At 36.7% G+C, this 8529-nt stretch overlaps 1 protein-coding gene across 1 annotated transcript in view; it reads right to left on the reverse strand.

Moving 5' to 3' along the window:
* Positions 1-8529, reverse strand: part of LOC311096827 (uncharacterized protein) — a 148930-nt gene that overhangs the window by 53613 nt on the left and 86788 nt on the right. The gene's annotated exons all lie outside the window — the stretch shown is intronic.

Genomic DNA, 8529 nt, shown 5'->3' on the forward strand with positions numbered 1-8529 from the left:
GCTAACTGTTATCAATGATTCAGTCCGATTTAGTGTACTGGTTCGACCAGTTCACTAAAAAGAACCGGTTCAAAAGAACGATTTGTTCACGAACCGGACACCACTAGTGCCTTAGGCTGGCCACAATAAAAGGCCACTCTCAATGCAGTTTTGTCACACAGCACAATGCCACAGATGTCGTACGTTTTGAGGGAGCGTGCAGCTGGCATGCTGACTGCAGGAATGTCCACCAGAGCTGTTGCCTGTGAATCGAATGTTCATTTCTCTACCATAAGCCGTCCCCAAAGGCGTTTCAGAGAATTCAGAAAAAACGTTAAAAAAAGTTAACGTCGTTGCAGCAAAGCAAATAATCCAATGCAACTAGACATTATTTACCTCAGAATTTAGGTTTTTTGTTTACAGCCCTCTGTTGAGTACCAGAATAAAGTCTGGATGATGTTATTCCAAGTAAGGTTTCATCCCAGACAGCAACATAGTGTCGGCCCAGATCCGGCCCACATCCACATCCGGGCCCCGTGGAATCCACATGTTCCAGATGTGGGCCGGATCTGGGCTGACACTGTGTTGCTCTCTGCGATCTCTTGTTGCTTAGGAAAACAAGGAGGTATTTCAAATTAAAGCAAAGGACATCATTCCTCATCTACGCTGCCGCTATCATGTGATGTGTGTTTGTGTCTAATTATCGAACCCCATCGGATTTAATGGTCTCCGGTCGATCCTGGGTATTACCGACATCATTTCTATAAAAATGATCTATGTGGGATGCGTCTGCGTTTCCCTCAACACTTCTAAAAGGCAAATAAGAATGGACTTACCACAACAGCTGAAGAAAGAGAAGATCAAACCTCTTGTTTGTTGCAAGTCCCAATATTTCGCTGAAAAGACACTCGCCAACTGGAGATCACGTCGTCACTTAGTAAGGAATGTATAATGGTATAATTAGGTATAATGTGTGAATGTCTTTTCAGCGTTCTGTGAAGTTCACTTAATTTTTGGAATTTAGTTTAAATTTGACTTTAGCTCTGAGCTTAATCTGACTCCAGTTTCAAATGTTCATTAAATTTAGATTGTGTTTCTTATTAGAAAATAAATCACAAATATAGATTATGATTTAATTTAGACCTTTGATTATTCTGGGAATCCCAAACTTTCAAATACTCGTTCATTCAGGGACCCGATGCCGCTTTGAGACGAACGAACACAACCTCGCCAGTTCTGATATTAATCAGAGGATGCAGATGCATGTGTCTCTTCTGACTCATAACAATAAGTGTAATTTAGGTGTGAAACTGCATCTTGTTAATTCAGTGAAAGTGAGGGATGAGAACTTCTCTGAGTGATGTGCTCCTGCTCCATTCATCAGTCCTTCAGTTTGATCTATCAACACCAGACTCCACATTAATCTATACTAGAAATAATGATTTCAGAATCATACTGAATAAATTACATTTATTTGTCAAGTAAATCAGGCCAATTACACAAGTTAACAATTAAAAGCCAATTAAGGCGAGACACGGCAGGCAAAAACATCGTTTTTTTTTCACTGGTCAATTTTGAGATTTTGGGCTATATGTCTTCAATAACATGTTTTCTTTCAGACTTGTGGTGAAAAAAAAGTCCAAAATACACATTTAGGTCTTTATTTTACTACACTTTGTCTGTTTGCGTCTGTAGATTTCATCTAAATTCATCAAAAGTTGGCGTTCTAAATCATCCCGCTGCTCCGCGATCGCTCTCTGCTCCCTTGTCATCACATGCACCGCTGGAAAGCTCTCTCTTTCCTTTGCAATGCTGTCGGATCCAAATTTGGTCATTTCCTGTTGATCAGCAACCAATCATGAAAGTAAAACGGGTGATTTAACTCGAAATGCGCAATCTCATTGGCTGATGCCAATTTCTGACAACGTGATTCGTTCAGAATCGTCACGTGACGCGCTCTGTGCAAAACGGAGCCGTAAAAGTGTAAGCACAGCAAAAAAAGTGAAAAGACACCAGCAGGAGATGGAGGAGGGCCCTACATATGGTGCTGGCATGGATATGTAGACTGTAAATTAACTTGGGGGAACTAGGTGTAAAGGTTTTGTTCTGTCAGTTCAAAGTTTGTGATGTAATGGTCTTCAGTTGAAGGCCATGTTGATGTGTTAATCCAAACAAGTTAATTTAGCCTACTATTTGTGTTTATAATACAAATTCTTTCTTATATGACAGGTTTAAAGTTTGTTGTCATACCTTGACAGTTTCGACTGCTGACTCTGCAGTCATCTTCAGAAGCGTCACATGATGTTGCTGTGGGTGTGATATATTTCGTTTTTGTCACACCTGTGTTGGACTGTTGATGTGTTGTTTTGATGTGTTGTTTTGGATGTTTTGATCAGTGATGGATGAAGCAAGAATGAGTTTTGGATGTTATTCAGTGTGATACATGGATTTTACTTGGACCTAAAGAATATTTTGTCTGTAATTCATGGCTTTCAATAGAAATTAGTAGAATTTTGCCATAAAAATCTTTAAAGGCCGTTTTCTCAAAATTAGTTTTTTCTCACACTCCTAGTGACGATTTTTCACTTCTGTAGCACCTACATACACCAAACTTTACAGTCTTATTCCTAACTATATTGTGAAGGTTTGTTCAGAGGGATTTGTTGATATATCATTCTTGGCCTGATTTATGAAAAATAGGGCAGAAATCATTTTTTTTAAGGCTATTGGCAGTGTTTTCTGATTTAAAGGGTAACAAAAGGAGATATTCATAACCCCCTCTGATAATGTCATTTCATTGAATATATCAACAAAATGCTAAAATAATTTTGAACCTTGTTTTTTTTTCAATGGTCAGATTCGTCACTTCAAAATATATGCAAAGTAACAAATATTTAATTAGATATAGCCTGATTATCATATTTAAACATAAAATTACAGAGAACTTGCAATAAATTTTTTTTCTCATATTCATGTGAGTAATCAACTGGTAAAATTTCATGGTGATATCTCTAAGTTAAAATGTTTACCCTATTCACCTGTAGTGTCTCGCCTTAAGAAACAATAAATACACAGCATCAATTGCTCAAAGATGACTCTAAGAGTAAGAAATGCACGCAGTGGTGTGTGAGTGTGTGTGTGAGTGTGTTTCGAGTGTAAGACACTGACTCAGCACTGCGTGGGGGATTTTACTGGTTACAGATTTCCAAAGACTGCTCTGCCACATACTCTTATATACCCAGAACAGAACTAAAGTTTGTAAATATTTCCTACACGAACACCTGGTTTCGGGGAAGAGGAGATATCAGATATCTTGAAGAGACATCACCCAAACAGGAGAACAGGATTCAAGTTTTCAATCTTTCTCATAATACTAATGACTGCAATAACATTAAGACCATTTTACCAATAATTTAAAATTATAACATTTAAAATGATACCAAACATGAGAGGGAATAAACAATAGATTTACAAGAATCATCATATGTGATAAATAGACATTCTCAGTGAACATTCAGTGACTTGAATCAGAGGAAAGAGAGGGATGAGGGAGAGAGGGATGCAGAGATAAACGAGGAGAAAAGTTTGGGCAAGATGATGTCCTGTGCTCTTTCTCTGAGATCTTCTGTCCAGGACTGTGCTTTATTGCTTTATTGCTTTATTGCAGGGGGTTTGACCTCAGCTTTTGTGTTAGCAAGAAAATCAAGTCTTACAACAGCAATACTGTTAAGTGTCACTTGTGTCGTTGTTGTTCTGATCCATGTTTTCCGTGTCCTAAAAGCAGCCTGACAACGGTTTCAAATTGATCAAATTGGCCTTTCAGTTCGACAGAGCAAGCCCTGAACACAACCCTCACACACTCCTGTGCGAAACACTGGATTTAAATACAAACATGATTTGGCCTTTTTTAATTTATAAGCCTTTTTAACTATAGCGAGCACACATAAAGTAGCCGGTTGTCACACACACACACACACACACACACACACACACACACACACACACACACACACACACACACACACACAAACACACACACACACACACACAAACAAACACACACACACACACACACACACACACACACTAATGTTTAGGTTTGCCACTTATACCACAATTGTCATATTTTTAAAATATTCACCAAATTCACTGTTTGTTCATATTGTGCATACTTTGAATTAATCTCTATGAATGAAGCTTTACAAATCTGTATGATTTAACACTGATAATAATTATTTATTCACACTAAAGAGGAACTCTACTGGAGCAAGAATGGCACACCATAATGGTCTAAATTTCGCTGTGTGGGCTAAAGGCAGACCTCACACAGCCCGTCCAATTCAGAGCTAAATCGTGACCATGTCATGAAATGACATTTACGTCTAGTAGATATTATTGACATTGCAAACATGATGGGATATCAACCATTTCGTCTGCTGCCTGGCCAAAAACTATACAATGAATCAGTATAATGAATCGACTGACTATAAGTGGGCTACAAATAGCCGGTTTGAGTATAGAACACATAGAACATGTCAAAGGAATGAAACCAAACACTTTGTAATCACTAGCCTTTGCTTTCATGAGGGAATATCATACTCTGCCACAACAATTGTGTTTTACAAACACAGTTACAGCAGCGAAGAAAAGCTAACGCAAGAAGTACGGGGACCTAGAGCCCAACTAAGCAAACACTGATCACCTCAATGATGACTTCAAAACATCTAAACCTCTGTTAATTCTCACTAAGATCTTGTGTTGATGTCTGACAGAAATAGTCAAAGTATCAGTATTTTATCTCTGTGATTATGTTCAGCACAAGTGTCTGAGCCAGAGAGTCTTTCCTTCAGATCTCAAGATCCAAAGATGTGTGATTTACAGATGTGTCTTTTATGTTCATGATTTTTGGACAAACACAAACTGTCTGTGAGTTGCTTTGCCATTACAAAATAGAAATTACTTTGAAATAACTATGAGTTTTAATTAAATGCATCCTGAGAGTGTTTATTTGGTCCAGAAACAGTATAAATTATATCTAAATGAGACCATAAATGATGTTGAAATAAGTCCACAATGGCCACATTTGAACTAGTTTTTAACCTTGTACGAAGGCTCCATGAACGTCTACATCGGTATAAAAAGACGTCATAAAAACTTTCATTCTGGCTCCTCAGTGGACGTCTTTATCGTACGACTTTAGTGACAAAGACCTTGAAAAGACGTCTTTTGGACATCAGTTTGCTTAGTGGATTGTGTTTAGTGTTTTGCAGCACAAGTGCATCACACTGCGATGTGTGTTTTAGTGAGTATGAAAGTAGGAGTTTTGTAAGAAGATTATGCATGAGATTTAGCGTATATACGGAAACCAGACAGGAAGTTCTTTAAGAAAGTGTGTCTCTGTGTCTCTGTCATGTCTTGTAGTCGAGCCTGCAGGTGTAGAGTTATTCTGTGCTGCTGGAAGGTTGCTGTTGCTTGACACTGAAAATAAGCCGTTAATGCAACATTTAATGCTGTTTTTTTTTTTGTTTGTTTTTTTTTTTTTTTACTTTTGAAGCTTGCGATTCTTATTTTGAGGAATATGTTTTATTCTCATCAAATTTCGTACAGCTTCTGAAAGTTGTGTTTGAGAGCAGTTCACGTGTAAATGGAGCGTTTTGCGAGTGAACTTTTCCAGTAGTAGTGAGGTTATCCTGTGGTTTAAACATAGACGTCAATTTCGGTGGGGACGGTGGGTAGGCCTACCCAGCAGATTTCAGTCATTTTGTACCCACCACTTTTAACTTAACGTCCATAATAATTGGACTTTGGGTTAGATTTTTTGACAGTTTTCAGTGGTTATGAGGAGCAATATGAGAGAGAAATTTGAACCGAATCGTGGGTTTGGTCTATCATTACAGCCCTAGTAAGATGAGAAAGCAGAGTTTATCTTATTATCTTATTATCTTATTTAGTCGTTTGTCATGGTTGTAAAAAAACAATGGCTATCTGAACATCTTTGCCAAGCGCAAACCAGTACAGAAGTAAAAGATTAATTATCGGGGAGGGTCATGCCTTTTTTCACAATCATTTTGGAGGGTCACAGAAAAATGTATTGCTGGCGAAGGGAGGGTCATGTCTTTTTTGACTATAGATCTCAAAACTCCTCCAGTAGCCCCTTAAATATAAAACGAACAGTCCCTAAGGTACATTAAACCACGTCATGTCATATTGTCAACATGGTACTTATGAAGCAGAATAGTGGGTCATATGTCTAATGCTTTTTGAAAGCTTAAGGCTTTCTTCTTCATAAAACGAGTCGGACATCATCACATTTTTGTATATAAATAAAAATATTTTGTATTTTTATTTATTTACATTAGTAAGCTACAGGACATCCTCTTTCAAAACATGACTTGCACGAAAGAGAAAAAAAATGAATGCGTTATTGTACCCAGCACTTCTGAAAATGCACTTCCGAATGCGTCTCTGTCCCCAGCACAACTCAAACCAAACTGACGCCCATGATTAAACCCCATGTAGCCTACTATTTAAATCGATTGCTGGACATCGTAATGTTATTGTACACTACCGTTCAAAAGTTTGGAGTCAGTAAGATTTTTTATGTTTTTAAAAGAAGTATCTTCTGCTCACCAAGGCTGCATTTATTTGATTAAAAATACAAACAAAAATAGTAATATTGTGAAATATTATGACAATTTAAAATGACTGTTTCCTATTTTAATATATTTTAAACTGTAATTTATTCCTGTGATCAAAGCTGTATTTTCAGCATCATTACTCCAGTCTTCAGTGTCACATGATCCTTCAGAAATCACTCTAATATGATGATTTGATGCTCAAGAAATATCCATTATTATTATCAAGGTTAAAAAAAGATATTTACATTTTTATTTCATGATGCTTTGATGAATAGAAAGTTCAAAAGAACAGCATTTATCTGAAATCTAAAGCTTCTGTAACATTAAACACTACCGTTCAAAAGTTTGGGGTCAGTAAGAATTTTATTTTTATTTTTGTGGGGAAAGAAATCAAATAAATCAATACTTTTATTCATCAAGGATGAGTTAAACTGATCAAAAGTGACAGTAAAGACATTTATAATATTAGAAAATATTCTATTTTAAATAAATGCTGTTCTTTTGAACTTTCTATTCATCAAAAAAAATTGGAAAAAAAAGAGTACACAACTGTTTTCAACACTGATAATAATCATAAATGTTTCTTGAGCATCAAATCCTCATATTAGAGTGATTTCTGAAGGATCATGTGACACTGAAGACTGGAGTAATGATGCTGAAAATTCAGCTTTGATCACAGGAATAAATTACAGTTTAAAATATATTAAAATATAAAACAGTCATTTTAAATTGTCATAATGGTCCGTGTACTTTTTCGTTCATTCGAATCAGATGCGAATTTCGTTCAGATGCGATCAGTCAAATGAAATACAATAAACGTACAAATAAATATTACAAATTAAAAACCGATCGGAAATGTCGTCCAATTTTCTAATACTATTATTTGATGACAACAATACATTTGGAAAACAAAATACAGCCATTTCTGCTTTTTTTCTTTTAAACAAAAAACCAAGCTGCACCCTTTTTTAAATTTCATCTTTCATTCCGAAATAGAATAACGAATGAACGGAAAAGTACACGGACCCATAATATTTCACAATATTACTTTTTTTTAATTGTTTTTTATCAAATAAATGCAGCCTTGGTGAGCAGAAGATACTTTATAAAGACAGTACATTACGCGTTTACAGGCAGGAGCCATCTTGGAAAACAGTCTCGACTAGTTGAGCCATGAACGCCGTGCTACGTGAGCTGGTCGATAGGAATTACGTTTGTGAAATCTTACGTAGCAGGGCGTTCGTGGCTCAACTAGTCGAGACTGTTTTCCAAGATGGCTCCTGCCTGTAAACGCGTAATGTACTGTCTTTATAAAGTATCTTCTTATTAAACTGTCTGTACACTTACAAGGTTCTCAATGCTTCGTTTTGCATGTAGGGACCCTCATTATGCTACCGTGTTAGTGTGAGGCCATTTTGAGCCTTGTTAGTGGTATTAACTAGCGATTTACTTTTACTTACACTCTGCCCCATATACTAGTGTTATGAGCTAATCTGTTTTTAGAGATAAAACTCTTTACATTCTATTTTCATGAAAACGCATCCCAGAGAACGATCGACTCGGTAACCATGTGTTAATTACCCCTAGGTTCATTTTTCACCGGAGTTGTCCTTTAAGGTTTAAACGTGTTGAAGTGAACTTACCATCGGTGAAATTAGGAGGTCTTTTTGTCTCTGGTTAAAGTCATAGATCCTTGAATTTCTGAGCATGTTTTCTGGATATGTTTGCTCTCTCCGTTTGCTAAATTGAAAATGAAGATTGTGTTCATCATGGCAGGGGCACAGGCCCTCCCCTTCCTCTCTGTGTAGTTGCTATGTATTAGCATATGCAGTTTGTTTCAGAAAACATCAAGCAATTAAAAGATTGGCCGGTCTCCTGGTGTTTTACAATCAAAGACGACACTGTCTCCTAT

Source organism: Abramis brama (genome assembly GCF_963993115.1).
Source record: "Abramis brama genome assembly, chromosome: 15".
Lineage (NCBI taxonomy): Eukaryota > Metazoa > Chordata > Actinopteri > Cypriniformes > Leuciscidae > Abramis > Abramis brama.